The sequence below is a fragment of the Trichosurus vulpecula genome, chromosome 4 (assembly GCF_011100635.1).
Source record: "Trichosurus vulpecula isolate mTriVul1 chromosome 4, mTriVul1.pri, whole genome shotgun sequence".
In the NCBI taxonomy this organism is placed as follows: Eukaryota; Metazoa; Chordata; class Mammalia; order Diprotodontia; family Phalangeridae; genus Trichosurus; species Trichosurus vulpecula.
Window position 1 is genome coordinate 322527877 of NC_050576.1, and position 16180 is coordinate 322544056.

Genomic DNA, 16180 nt, shown 5'->3' on the forward strand with positions numbered 1-16180 from the left:
TCAGTATGGATCACTTAGAAAGTTGCAAATCAAAGCTGCTCTTCGATAAAAAAGCTTTTTTGGGAGGACAACTTTAATACAGCAACTGAAAAGACATTAAACATGTTGACTTCTTTAGAATCAAAACAGTAAAGAAAAAAAAAGCAACAATAATACAGTGGGGACAATGGTGATATGCTGGGAGCTATAGGGAATTCATCGGACATTCTTAGAATGACTTGATATAAGGATCATATAAAAGACTTCACCAAGGTCATATTTTACATGCAAAAGAGGTAGGTCAATTTTTTAATGAAACTGGAGGACAGTCAATGATCAGTTGAGCGTTGTACTGATACTTTTGACATATTAAAGGCCTAGAAGAAGAACTTAATTTACATCAGTAAATGATTAGTAGAGGGCTTTTTTTTGGAGGTACGTAGACAAGAATCACATAGGATAAGATGGTAAGGATGGATGTTGAACTCTATAAATATCACTGATGCATGAAAGTATAGAAATATGTTCATTTCATATTGATAATTTTATCTGTGTTTTATAAAAGGCAAACCAGATGAATCATAAGTGATATCTGTAGCATCAAAATATGATAGAGATGGTTTCAGAAGTGTTTAGTTTTCGTATATACATAATTATACAGATATACATATCGTATGTGATGAATGGACATTCATATTCAAATACCATATATAACATTCAAGCTTTAGACTTTCTTGGATAATACCTAATATTTTCAAAATCAATTATTTGCAAATTATAAAAGTTGAATAGGGTAGCACTGGGGATCACCACAACTTTCTCGCTTTATCTACACAGTCACAACTCAAACTGATCTAAATTTATGATGATTACTGCTATAGGTGACAGTTGAGTGTCCTTTGAGAAGCTAAAATATAGGTAAAACTCAAGATACTTTAAAATCATAAGCTTCCTCTGGTTGGATCGTACAATTTTGAAATTCAGTCTTCAGATAGCCTCAGGGAAACATGGTAAGTACACATAAAATGATGGAAAACCTCACAACCTTCAATAATACAAAAAAAAAAAAAAGCCCTACATCACATCTTCCACTTAAGTGCATTGTGATGTTTTGTGTTGCAGACAGAACATCAAAAAAGTAGCCTGAAAAAGGGAGTGGCAGGGCATCCTTTCAAATGGAATATTACAAGCCAGTGAGACTGATATGTTGACGAGCAATTGCAATGATTGTGAGGCTTGTTGTCATTCATTTATTGACATAAATGGACACCTGTAGCTAAAACTTGTATTTCACTGGAACACACAACTTGATGCATTTGAAGTATCTTAAATATGGATATAATGACATTATTTACCCCTACTTTTTACCTGGCTTTTTTTGGTGTCATTTGAATATAACCTAAATCAATATATCAAGTAAGGCACTTAAGTATTGCAAAGTTAATTACTTATACATGTGATAATTCTAAAAGAAGTATTAGACAAGTACAGCATAGATCAGCTCATTTTAGCATATGAAGTAATTATTCAACACAGAAGCTACATTCATCAACGAATCTTAATAGATGGTTTCTAAGATACAAAGAAGCTCTGGAGTTAATAATTTTACATCTATGAGGTTACCCTAAGCAAATTACTGCTCCTTACACAAATTCTTGGTAGTTTTCTTAAGTATGTATTCACATTTCCTCACAGATATTAAGGGCATTGATAGGATAGTATCATCAATTTGCTTTCAGACAGGGATATGGATGGGTTTAAAAATAGTTCTTCTGTCTTACTAAGCAAATGGTTACATCTAAAATCAAAATGTGCCATTATTGTAGATGACCAATGGTAAAAACAGAAATGTATTTGTAGTGGCTTAACCGTCAGAGCAATGAGTGGGGGATGCATGTTCCCTTACAAGATGGTAACCCTTACTACCCTGAAGAATTTGAGTGTAACCACATGGTTCTGGTCATTCTCTGGGAACCTAGACTTGCTAGGTTGGAGTGAATAAGTCAGTCCAGAGAGGGAATTGATGTCCACATCCTCTTGTAAGAAATATGAAGAATTACATAATATGAGGTTGCTTCACACATTCGTGGCTTTAGTCTCTATTTTTCCTGGCATATAAACATAAAAGTCCTGGAGAGATTTGTGTTGTTTTTTTTTTCTTATTCAGTCCCTTTTGCTCCCTTATGTGTATCAGATTATTCAGGTTTTCTGGCACACTCTTTTTGTTTATTTCACTTTTTGTTACTCCCCTTTTCATGCTTAATCCTCTCTTCTCAGAATCTAAACTTCTAACCTTAAAATCTGAAGGTCCTAATTCAATGCATCATTGTATAAGTTCAAATTTTATCATAAAAATTATCATGTCTAAAGAAAGCAATATTTTACTTTGATTATTCAAGGTTCTTACCATAAATGGACTATTTTTAATTCACTTTGATTTTCATCAACATACTATCACTGAATTTGCTATCATCATTTTATGCACTAACATTTGAAGTCTTGCTAGAAATAATTAGAGATACCTGATAAAATATATAATTCTCAGAATGGTATTTAAGGTCTTTCACTGTGTTTACTTTACAAATAAAAATAATCCTTTTAATCTGTGCAATCACATAAATGACCAATTCTTGTAAATGGCAAGACTGTGTGATGTTTAACATGCTACATTATACTTCAAACAAAAAAGACTGGTCTTATCCTTATGTAATCATTAAGGGCTAAGAAAAAAATCTCTTAAATCCCTCAATAGCTTGTCATATATGGTACTTTGGCAAATATAGTCTAATTAATTAAAAAGGTAAATCACTGATAAAACTATGAATCTTTGGTTGCATTAATGGACACCTAGTGTTAGAGCTTCTGTGCTGGTCAGACTACATCAGGATTGGTGAGTTTACTGCCACATATTAAGAAGAATATTAAAGAACTCGAGTGTACCCAAATTTGCCTGATGGATTCAGTACAAATAGAGGTTTATAAGTAAATCCCCCATTGTGGAGATGTAATTTCAGAGTAGGGAAGAATTAACGTGTAGCAGGCATCACAGGCTGATGTCAAAAAAAAAAAAAACACCTCTTACCCGTATATCTCCACTGGGCAAGAAAGTACCAAGAACATGAGGTGGAGGGCGTGAGTATGTGTTGTGGGTAGGGGAAAGAAGAGAGAGAGTTATCATCCTCTTATTTTTACATTGTTTTCAGATTAGGACCCGAGAAGAGTCAGAGGTAAAGCGTGAGTTAGCAACACTTCTAAATGGGTTGGGCAAGCTATTTAATAGGTAACACGAAAATACTTATTTAATTGAAAGGAAGGCTACTGATTCTTAGTGTACTATGTTTAATTTACTGAAGACAACACAGAGGAGCCATTAGAGGAAATGGTATTTGACAGAGAAACTCTGTCAGGTGTTCTTAACCTAGAGGTCTGTAAATTTGCTCTTTTTAATACTTTGAGAAATTTATTTTATTTTATACATTTAAAAACATTATTCTGAGAAGGATGCTATAGGTTCACCAGATTTCCTAAAGGGTGGATGAACACAAAATAACTTGAGAAATCCTGCATTCTAGGATTAGATGTCCAGGAGGATGGATATCAATATTATGGGATCTTGAGAGTGCCGGTGAACAAAAGGATTGAGGTCATGCTTGTGCTATGAGATGTTGGACCTTGAGGTGTGACTGGGTGAGAGGCCAAGGTCATGCAGCCACAATAGTACAATGTAGTATTTCAATACATCAGAATAGCTGTTTCTTCATATTGTGAGTAAAGCGGTTTCTGGACTGTGTAGAGAGTACACCCCTATGCAATAGCACCCTGTGACAAAGTCCCAGTAATTCTGTCACAGACTAAGAAAATGGTAGGAATGGAAATAGAGAGAGAGAACATATATAAAAGGTAATGTGAAGTTAGAATTCATAGAATTTGATAAATGTTTAGAAATGATAACTGACTGCAAATACTTTAAAGCTATCATGTGGAAGAAAGATTACTGATTGGCCCCAGAGGGCAGAAGTAGGAATAGCAGGTAATTGTAGAGAGGCAAATTTCAGATTGATATGAAGGGAATCATTTTAAGAATTCCATCTGTTCCAAAGTGGAATTGGCTGGTTCAGAAGACACAGAATTCCTCATTATTAAAGGACTCCAAGAAGAAACCTGCTTACCATTTTTCATCACTGTTAAAAAAGGGATTTCTGATCAGATTTGGGGGGAAATAAATGAATTCTTAGAGCTATCTATGATATACTACTATTTTAGAAAGTTATGAATGTGAGAGGTAGGGTAGATAAAGGAAACAAATATGGCATTAAGGATGTGAGTCTAGGTAAGTAGGGAAATGATGGCACAATAAATGGTGAAAGTAGGCAGAAGGAGGAACAGATCTTAGAAAAAAAAATCCAATGTACTTATTTCTAAACAAGTTGAGTTTTCTGAAACAGTATGTACTTCTGGAAAAAAAAAATTTATAATAGACTTATACACACAGATTTAATTCAAGAGAGAGTTCAAGGTAGGGTATATAAATCTCAAAAAGCCATGTTTTTGTTATAGATTAATGATAAAGTTTTGGGACTTGATGAAACTAGCAAAGGAAAGAATATTGAGAGACAAAGTTGGTAAATATTATCATATCTTGGAGAGAGGTCAAGGAAGATGAGCACTGAGGCAAACTTACTTCTTGAGGTACTTGAAGGTTTTTAATATTTACTCTCATTTAATGAAGTCAGTTTTAAATTCCTATTCCTGAGTATATGCCAGTTAATACTATTAATGGTATACATTAATGTATTTAGTTGCAATTTAGCTCAACAGGAGAACAGTAAAAAAAAAAAAAACACAGCTGTTGTTTTCACAACTGGGGTATTCTATTTAATTTTCTAAGTTATTTTATTAACTTAAGAATGTCATATGGAATTTCAAATTGCAGTATTAATACTTATATCTCCATAAGATTTTCATTGCAAAGAAAAAACTCAACTATTTTGCTTATCTTTTAAAGTTTTGAGTGAAGCTACATTTTACGTAAAATATTTTATGCTAGTAACATAAATGTGTTTTTTGTTTACTGTTTATCCCAGTCTCATATACTGTAGTTAGAAGGATAGGCTAGTGGGAATCTTGACTCTTTCACTAACTAGTTTCTTTTTGCTTTAGTTTCAGCTAGAAAATAAAAGCATTAGATGACCTCTAAGATTGCTTGCATCTATAAATCTATGATCCTATGACAAGATGATCTCAAGAAAATCTTTGCATTCTCAGTCACACTTAGAATCATGGGATTTAAGAAGTATAAGCAAATTAAATATAATTTAGTCCAACTCTTTCATTTCATAGATTAACCAGGAGACCAGCCAATTCAAATCAGGTCAATAAGAATGTACAAAGTGCTTACAATGTGCTAAGCTAAATGGATACAAAGAAAGGCACCAATAGTCCATGCACTCAAGGACCATGGGTGGGGGAGACAATATGCAAACAACTATGTGTGAATGAGAAATTTACAGGATTAAAGAAAAACTCAGAAAAGAAACTAACATTAAGGAGAAGAGGGAAAATTTTCCTGTAGAAGGTAAGATTTTTAGCGGAGACTTAAAAGGAAGCCTGAGAATACAGGAGAAAGAGAGAAGAAGAGAAAAAGTTCCAGGAATGGGATACAGACTTTGAAAACACACAGAAATGGTAGATAGAGTGAATTGTACATGGGATAATAAGGAAGCCAGAGTGAATGGATTGTGGAGTATGTCCTATGAAATAAGTTTTTTTAGAAGCCTGGAGAGGGAAAGCCAGTATGGTGTAGAGAAGCACTCAGATGAGCTCTCCAAAAATCCCCTCCAAACAACTCTAAAATAATGCTTCAAATCTAATTCAAGAGCAGAAGAACCAACTAAAGTTTATATGAAACAGTTTTTCAGCCCAAGACAACTGGGGAGGTCAATAGGGAAGATCTTTCTCACCTATGTGGTAGTGTGCCCCAGGAGCACAGCACAGACAGCAGAGTCCATGCCCATGCCTTGAGGGTAGCTACATTGACTGCCTCAGCATCTTCAAGAGTTCTCAGCCCACAGATGGTAGAGGAGTCAGAGAAGCAATAGCATATCTGGTACAGGGCATCAGAGGGCAAGGTGGTGCTTCTGGGGCTAAAAGGAGTACTGGTTGTCACTCTCAGAGTAGTAAGGAACCTGTTCAAAATTCCAAGAGAGATGAGTGCTAGCAATTGTGGCTACTGTAGAGTAGGAGGCCTCAGTCACAGTGCCAGGGCCAGGAGGAGTACAAGCACTGGTGGCTACAGGGAAATAAAGACCACAGCACAGGCTAGGAGAGCAGCGACCACACCTCTCCTTAGATCATACCAACTTGGAAACACTAAAAACCTACAGACCTCCTAGAGCTACCTCTGAAAACAGCAACAAGAAAGCCTCAAGTTTGGGAGAGTGTCCCATCCACGCTGAGTAGTAGAGCCCAACTTTATCCTACAGTTAAAGGCTGGAAAATGAGCAAACAACAACAACAACAATAGCAAAAGAACTAGACCATAATAGTTGCTGTGGTGACAAGGAAGATCAACACACAAACAGAGAAGAAAACTATATCAAAGTAGTTACAAGAAAACCCTCAAAGAAAAATATGAATTGGATACAAATCCAGCAAGAATTCCTGGAGAAGCCAAAAGAAAAAGGAGAAGTAAAGGAAAAATTGGGAAAAGAGAGTGGCACAAGAAAATTTTGTAAAGAGAGTCAATAGCTTGGTAAAACAGGCACAAAAATTCACTGAAGAGAACTCCTTAAAAAGCAGCATTGGCCAAATGAAAAAAGAGGAACAAAAGCTCACTGAAGAAAATAATTCCTCAAAAATTAGAATTGGAGATTGACCCCACGTATTTTCTTATACGTGTCTAAATTGCTCACCATTGATTTTTATGTCAGCCATTTTGCAAAAGCTGTAATTTAAAAAAAATAAACCCCAATCCCATAGGCATGATTCTAAACTGAACCTTTGTGATTTTTTCTTTCTACACCTGAAATAATCTTGTCTTGCCTCAGTTTCTGCTGTTTATCATCATGACTTTCATTATATGGAAGTATAATTGCATATTTTCCAGAGACTAAATATAGTTAAATGGTTCACAAGGTCAGAGTGTTCATTCCTTTGATCACAGAGATGGGTTAGAATACTTAGCTGATATTGTCTCCGTAGAATATGTATGCAATATGTTTCTGAATTAGAAAAATAGGAACAGAGAGAGGATTGTGTTGTTTTCTTGGTCTAAGGGGAAATATTTAATTTTCAAATATGCGCCTATTTGTACTTTCTGTTAAAATGCATGATTGCAAAATCATTACTGGGTGTGGTGTGTTGATTCCTAATGGAAAATTTTGTTGTATTTTTAAAGTTTGCACTCAGATCTTAAGAAATAAATCCATCCATAGTACCAAAAAAAATTAGAATTGGAGAAGTGGAAGATAATAAATCCAGGAGACACCAATGAAACAAAACCAAAAGAATGAAAAAACAGAAGAAAATATGAAATATTTGATATCATTGGATTCCATTAGAAATCACTGTAACTTATTGGGAAAAAAAAAACAATGGACCAAGAAAATAGATCAAGGAGAGGTAATTTAAAAGAATTATTGTAATACTTGAAAGTCATGATTTAAAAAGGGACATCATATTTCAAGAAATTAAAGGGTAAAATAGAAAATGAAGATCCCAAAATGAAAACTGCCAGAAATAGTATAGCCAAATTCCAGGCATGTCAAGGAGAAAATATTTCAAGCAGCCAGAAAAAAAAAATATTCAAATATTGTGGAGCCACTGTCAGGATAACACAAAATTTAACAGCTTCCAAGGCAAAGGAACTAGAATTACAAGCAAGAACATTCTATCCAGCAAAACTGAGTATAATCTTTTTAGGGGGAAATAGATATTTAATGAAATAGAGGACTTTCAAGCATTCCTGATTAAAAAAAAAAGACCAAAGTGGAATAGAAAATTTGACTTTCAAACATAAGATTCAAGAGAAGTATAAAAAGTTAAACATGAAAGAAATTGCAAGGAACTTGATATGGTTAAATTGTTTACATTCCAACATGGAAAGGTGATTCTTGTAATTCCTAAGAACTTTATCATTATTAGGACACTAAGAAGAAGTACAGACAGACAGCATTGGTGTGAGTTGACTAAGTTGGGATAATTTCAAACAAAATTTAGTGGTGAGAAAGGGTGAAACACTGAAAGAAAGGGGAAGGAAGAAGAAAAATAGAGAAAATATCTCACAGAAAAAAAGATTTCAAGGAAGAGTTCTTAGAGTGGAGAGGAAAATGGGGAAGGGGGATACTGAGTCAATGCATGAATATCACTCTAATCAGAATTGACTTAAAGAGGGAAAACCATACACACTCATCTAAGTAAAGAGATCTCTTACCCTACAGGAAAGGGGAAGGGGATAAAAACAAAGAAGGGAGGCTAAAAAAAGGGAGGGAAGATCAAGGGAGGCATTGGTCAGAAACAAAAGAGACTTCTGTGGAGGGACAGGGTAAAAAGGAAGAGTGAAAGATAAACAGGGAACAAATATGTTGTAGGGAAATACTTATCAATCATAATTGGATTTGAATGGGATGAACTTGCCCATAAAATAAAAGAGAATAGCAAAATGGATTAAAAACCAGAATTCTACAATATGTTGTTTACAGGAAACAGACTTAAAACAGAGAGACACATAGAGTAAAAATAAGGGGCTGGAGCAGAAACTATTACTTGAATTAAAAAAAAAAAAAGCAGGGCTAGCAATCATGGTCTCAGTTAAAGTAAAAGCAAAACCAGATCTAATCAAAAAGAGATAAGCAGGCAAACTACATTTTGCTAAAAGGCACCATAGACAAGAAAGTAGTCAATACTAAACATATTTGGACCAAACGCCACAGCATCCAAATTCTTAAAGGAAAATTTAAATTAGTAACAAGAGGAAATAGTAAAATGATCCAAGTGGAGCTGTGAGCTGTTCCACCCAGTGTGTACTTGCCTCCCCCTGACTCCAGGTGCGGCACCACCTCCTCTCTCTCTTAAGGGTTTAATCATGCCGCTTCAAAGTTCACCATGGACGATGATATGGCTGTTCTCCTTGCTAACAATGGCTCTGTGATGTGCAAAGCTGGCTTTGCTGGAGACGATGCCCCTCAGGCTGTCTTCCCTTCCATTGTTGGGCTCCCCAGACATCAGGGTGTGATGGTGGGGGATGAGGCTGAGAGCAAGAGAGGTATTCTGATCCTGAAGTACCCCAATGAACATCATATTGTCACCAACTGGGATGACATGGAGAAAAATTGGCATCATACTTTCTACCAGGAGCTCGGTGTGGCCCATGAAGATCACCCTGTGCTGCTCATAGAAGCCCCCCACCCCCCGCCACCTGGGACCCCAAAGACAACAGAGAAAAGATGACTTAGATTATGTTTTAGACACTCAACACCCCAGCCATGTACATTGCCATCCAGGCTGTGCTGTCCCTGTATGCCTCTGGCTATACCACTGGTATTGTGATGGACTTTGGTGATGGTGTGACTCACACTGTGCCCCTCTATGAAGGTTATGCCCTCCTCCACAACATCCTCCATCTAGATCTGACTGGCCATGATCTGACAGACTACCTCAGGAAGATCCTGACTGAGAGAGGGTACAGTTTCACTACCACAGCTGAGAGGGAAATTGTGCATGACATCAAGGAAAAACTGTGTTACATTGCCCTAGACTTTGAGTAGGTGATGGCCACTGCTGCATCTAGCTCTTCTCTGGAAAAGAACAATGAGCTCCATGATAGTCAGGTTATCACCATTGGCAATGAGAGATTTGGGTGCTCAGAAGCTCTCTTCTAATCATCTTTCTTAGGTATGAAATACTGTGGAATCCACAAAACTACCTTCAACTCAATCATGATGTGTGATGTTGACATCTGTAAGGATTTGTATGCCAATACCATATTGTCTGGTGGTACCACCATGTACCCAAGAGTTGCTGACAAGATGCAGAAGATTACAGCTCTAGCTCCCAGTGCATGAAAATGAAGATCATTGCCCCACCTAAGCACAAATACTGTCTGGATTGGAGGCTCTATCCTGGCGTCTTTTTCTACTTTCCAGTAGACATGGATCAGCAAGCAGAAATATGATGAATCTGGGCCCTCCATTGTCCACCACAAATGCTTCTAAATGGACTCTTTGTGGGTTTTTTATTGTTGTTGTGGGGTTCTGTTTGTTTTTGTCAAAGGGTGTGACCTGACAATTGCCCCCCAAAAGAGATGAGATTGGCATGGCTTTATTTATTTATTTATTCATGTATTTATGTATTTTTTGGCTCTTGGCTCAGGATTTTAAAACTGAAACAGTGAAGGTGATGAGCAATATAAGCATGTTAGAGGCAAACATCCCCAAAGTTCTACGGTGCATCTTCAGGACTCTGATTTTACATTTGTTTTTGTTGTTACTTTTTTCATAGTGATTCCAAATATTGTACGATGCATTGTTGCAGAGTTTCAAGCCTCTGTGAAGGCCACCCTCTGCTAGAGCAAAAGAGCTACAGAATGAAAATCCAGGTAGGGAGGGGAGGAGGGGGGAAGGTACTAGTATTGCTTTACATGTAAATTATGTAATTCTTAAAAAAAAAAACTTTTGTATCTTCTGCCTTAATACTTGTTCTTTTTTTTTTTAAGTTGGCAGCCATAATAAATGGTCCTCTAAATTTCCTCCCTGCCCCCAACATAGATGTGAATGAAGACTTTACGGTCTCCCTTCGAGTTTTATGAGACTGATGCCAGTACTTGGGGGAGGGGAGGAGCTTTACCTATATACTGACTCAAGACCAGTTTAAATAAAAGTGCACATGTTAGAGAAAAAAAAAATGATACAAGGAGGGGAACTGAACTTTCCTCCCTCGAACTACATAAATCTAATCATTAACAAAAAAGAAGTTAAGGAGATTGATTAGAACTTTACAAATATTTAGATATGACAGACTTCTGCCAAAAATTGAATGTGAATAAAGGAATATATCTTTTTCTCACCTGCACATGGCATCTTCACAAAAATTGACCATATGTTAGAGTATAAAAATCTCACAACCAAATGTAGAAAAGCAGAAATACTAAATGCATTTTTTCAGACCATATTATAATAAAAATTGTATCTAAGGAAAGCCCATGGAAATATAGACTAAAAATTAATTAGAAACTACATCTAATTCTAAAAATTGAGTCAAAGAATAAATTATAGAAACAATTAATAATTACATTAAAAAGAATGACCAGAATGAGACAACATATGAAAATCCATGGGAAGCAACCAAAGAGTAATATTTATAAGAAAATTTATAGCTCTAAAAGTTTATGTCACTAAAATAGAGAAAGAAGAGATTAATGAATTCTACATGAAAGAAAACAAAAAGGAACACATTAAAAAACTCCAGTTAAACACCAAATTAGAAATCCTGAAAATCAAAGGAGAGATTAATAGATTTGAATGTAAGAAAATGATTGAACTTAAAAAGAAAACTAAGAGCTGGTTTAACAGAAAAAATAAAACAATGAAATAAATCAGGCCTGTACAACTTATGGCCCACAGGTTGCTTATGACCTTCAGGCTGCTTGCTACATGACAAAGGATTTCAGGTGGCTTGCAAAAAATGTAGAGGAAAACATCCTTTTTATGTAGAGGCAATCCTTTGGCATGCCACAAGCTGTAAGTGGCCCTTGGGTCCCAGGTTGTGCAGGCCAGACAGATAAACCATTGGTTAATTCCATTGGTTACTTTGATTTAAAAAAACAGAAAGAAGAAAACCATTTACCAGTAACAAAAATGAAAAGGATGAATTCACTACCAATGATAATTAAATTGAAAAAATTATTAGGAGCTATTTTGCCCAATTATATGTCAATAAATCTGACAAGATGGAGTGCCAATGCAATACTTATAGTGGCTACAGCTGCTGTGAATATGCCAGTGTGGTTCTGAATCTCAAAATATAACAGACTCTCTTCATGAAAGGCAGAACCAAGACATTTATTCCAACATCAGAAAGCCAAATCCATCATAGCAACAAAGAAATCTATACACGTTATCAATGTAGGGGGGCACCACCATCCCCAAGCCTTCCCTCTGTCAGCCTTCCCACAAGGAGACTCCCTTAAGCAAATCATTCCCTCTCTTACTCACTGCTAGCTGCTGCTGCCTGCTCTCTCTTTCCCAGCTCTGACTCCTCTGTCTCGCTTCTTGTTCTATCCCTTCCTGCTCTACCCATTCAGCAAGCTCCTCCCACCACAGGCTCATGTGACTCAGACAGGTCACATGGGCCTATTAATGGATGGAAAAGATCTTCCCATTTTCATTAACATAACACAAGATAAATAAAATAGATGCATATTTAAAAAAAACACAGTCTACTCCGATTAATATAAGATGAAATAGAATATTTGAATATCTTAGAAAAAGAAATTGAACAAGGCATAATGGAGCTCCTTGAGGAAAAAGTCTCCAGGACAAGACAGATTCACAAGTGAATTATACAAAAGATTTAAAGAACAATTAATTCCAATACAATATAACTATTTCAAAAATAATTAAAGGAATTCTATTAATTATTTTTTATCACACAAATGTAGCTTTGACACCTGCACCAGGGAGAGAAAAAAAAAAGCAGAAAAAGAAAACCATAGACCAATTTGCTTAATGAATATTTATGCAAAAGTTTTAAATAAAATACTAGCAAGGACATTGTAGCAATATATCAAAAAGGTTACATATTATGTTACCAGGTGGGATTTATACCAGTCATGCAGGGCTGGTTCAATATTAAGAAGACTATTGGTATAATTGACCATATCAATATTTTAAAAGATCATATGATTATCTCACTAGATGCAGAAAAATCTTTTGACAGAATAAAATACTTATTCCTGTTTTTTTTTAAAGCACTACAAAGCATAGAAATAAATGAATATTTCTTAAATGATGAGTGGTATTTATCTAAAACCATTGGCAAACATTATCCATAAAGGAAATAAGCTAGAAGCATTTCCAATAAGACCAGGGATGAAACAAGGATGTTCATTATCACTACCATTGGTCAATATTGTTTTAGAAATGCTAGCCATAGTAATAATAAGAACAAGAAATTGAAGGAATTAGAATAAATAATGAGGAAACAATAGCATGGCTCTTTGCAGATGATATAATGGTATACTTAGAGAATTTTAGAGAATCAATAGAAAATTAGTTGAAAGAATTAACAATTCAGCAAAGTTTAAGTATATAAAATAAACCCACATAAATCATCAGTATTTCCATATATTACCAACCAGAGAAAATCCATTTAAAATAACTAGACATTATAAAATATTAGGGAGCCTCTGCCATGACAATACCAGGAACTGTATGAACACAATTACAAAATACTTCCCACACAAATGAAGTCAGATCTAAACAACTGGAGAAATATTAATTGCTCATGGACAAGTCTTCCTAAACTGATTTAATTATTCAGGGTGATACAAATCAAATTACCAAAAAATATTTTACAGAGCTAGAACCAAATCAAAACAAAATTTATCTGAAAGAACAAAAGGTCAAGAATATTAATGGAATCAATGAAAACAATGTGAAGGAAGGTGGCTGTAACTACAATGTGGCTAGCAGCTGCTGTAGAGGCATAAGGCTGATAACAAGTCCAACAACAAGAGCCCGCAGGATGGCTGCTAGCACAGGTTCTTTGATCTGCTTTTGTAAGGAAAGCAACTTAAAGGGGTTAACAATCTTCCTTTAATTAAACATACATATACCGTTCACTTAGTTCGGGAGGAAAGATGTCACCCTGAGCTTCAGAGCAAATACAAACAGAAATTACAAGCATACGTTATATAAATAGAGCAAACATACGCAGAAATCAACAGACAGGCCTCTATCTGTCTGACCAGAGAATTACATAGTTACCATAGAGGCACCAATTTGATTTGAAAAAGCCAAGAGGCTCCAGCGGCTACCCAAAATTTTGTCTGGTCAAATCACAGGACATTCTTCCAGTGAGTAAGAACCGTAAAACAAAAAGCCAAACTCCAATCTTATATACCCTCTTCAGGGCCCTGGGGTCTCAGAGACTAATTACCAAAAAGGGGGCGGGGCTGGGGCCTAGTGAAAGGGTGTGGGCTTGCCTCCAATAAGGCCTCCCCTTATTGGCTCCACCTGAGGTCTGTTTAGGAGGTGGGAAAACTCCTTAGTCCCTGATAGGCATCTCAAAGGTGTGGGCCTGCCCCTAATCAGGCTTCCCTTTGTGGGCCCTACCTGAGACCTATTCAATAGGAGGGAAAGATCTTTCACTTACAGATTGGCCTTACAGTGGCTTAACAATGACATATAGAAAACTGAATTACACAGCGATAATCATCAAAACGATTGGTTACTGTCTAGGAAATAGAGAACTAGATCAGTAAAAAAGATTAGGTACACAGTACACAATGGTAAATGACCATAGCGATCCAGTGTTTGAAAAACCTAGATACCAATAATATTTGTTAAAAGTTGCTGGGAAAACTGGAAGGCAGTTTGCAGAATCTAAGTATAAACCAATATATCTTAACATATAATGGGGTAAGGTCAAAATGGGTCCATGATTGAGACATAAAGGGTGTTATTATGCACAAAATAGGGGAGCATTGAACATTTTACCTGTCAGATATATGAATAGGGGAAAAATTTATGACCGAAAATTGATAGCATTATAGGATATAAAATTGATCATTTTTGTTACATTAAATTAAAAAAGTTTTATACAAAGAAAACCAATGCAGTCAAGATTAGAAGAGAAACAGGAAATTTGGGAGGGGGGAAATTTACTACAAATTTCTCTGATAAAGGACTCATTTCTCAAATCTATAGAGAACTCAGTCAAATTTTTAAGAATATGTCATTTCCCAATAGGTAAATGTAAAAGGTTACGAACAGACAGTTTTGAGATGAAGAAATCAAAGCTATCTGTGGCATATGAAAAAATGATCTAAATCACTATTGATTAGAGAGAAACACAAAACAACTCTGAGATAGCACCTCATACCTATCATTTTGACTAGTATGACAGAAAAGGAAAATGACAAATGTTGGAGATGATGTGGAAAATTAGGGACACTAATGCACTGTTGGTGGAGTTTTAAGCTGATCCAAATATTCTGGTAAGCCATTTGGAACTATGCCCAAAAGGCTGTAAGATTGTGTATACCTTTGACCCAACAATACCATAGCTTGGTCTATATACTAAAGAGGTCAAAGAAAAAGTACCTATGTATAAGAAAATATTCATCACAACTTTTTGTGGTGGCAAAGAATTGGAAATTGAGAGGATGCCCGTCAATTGGGGAATACTTGAATAAGTTGTGGTATGTGATTGTGAGGGAGTTCTATTGTGCCATAAGAAATAATGAGCAGAATGCTTTCACACAAACCTTAGAAGTTTTACATGAACTGATGCAAAATGAAAAGAGAAGAACCAGAAGAACATTGTACATAGTAATAAAAAACATTGCATGTTGATCAACTGTGAATGATTTAGCTATTCTTAGCTATGATCCAAAAAATGTCATCCACCTTGAGACAAAGAACTGATGAAATCTGAATGCACATGGAAGAATACTTTTTCTTCCTTATTATCCTTGGAACTGATTCAGAGGAGAGTGAGGCTTAAGCGCTGCCCTCCACCAACTCCATTTCCCCTCCAATGTAAAAGCTCCTCATTGCATGCCTCTTTTATGTGAGATAATTTTCCTCATTCTGCCCCTCCATTCCCCTTTCTCCCAGTGCAATCCCTCTTTCTCACCCCTCCATTTTCATTTAGATCATATATCATGTGAAATAACATATCATCCCTACATAATCAACTCACACTCAAGTGTTCTATCTATCTTTCTAATAGCCCTAATAATGATAACATGCTTAGGAGTCACCTATATCATCTTCCCATATAGGAATGAAAACAAGTAACCTTATTGAGTCCTTTGTAATTTCTCTTTCCTATTTACCTTTATATACTTCTTTTGAGATTTGTGTTTGAATGTCATATTTTCTATTTAAAAAATCCTCTATTTCACTAAATATCCATTTCCCCCCTTGAAGGATTATACTCCATTTGCATGGATGCAGGGAGAAAGAAACTGTCCCAAACT

At 35.8% G+C, this 16180-nt stretch overlaps 1 pseudogene; it reads left to right on the forward strand.

Annotated features, from left to right (window-relative positions):
• Window positions 1-9081: 9081 nt before the first annotated feature.
• On the forward strand, window positions 9082-10190 carry LOC118848692 (annotated as a pseudogene).
• Window positions 10191-16180: the final 5990 nt, after the last annotated feature.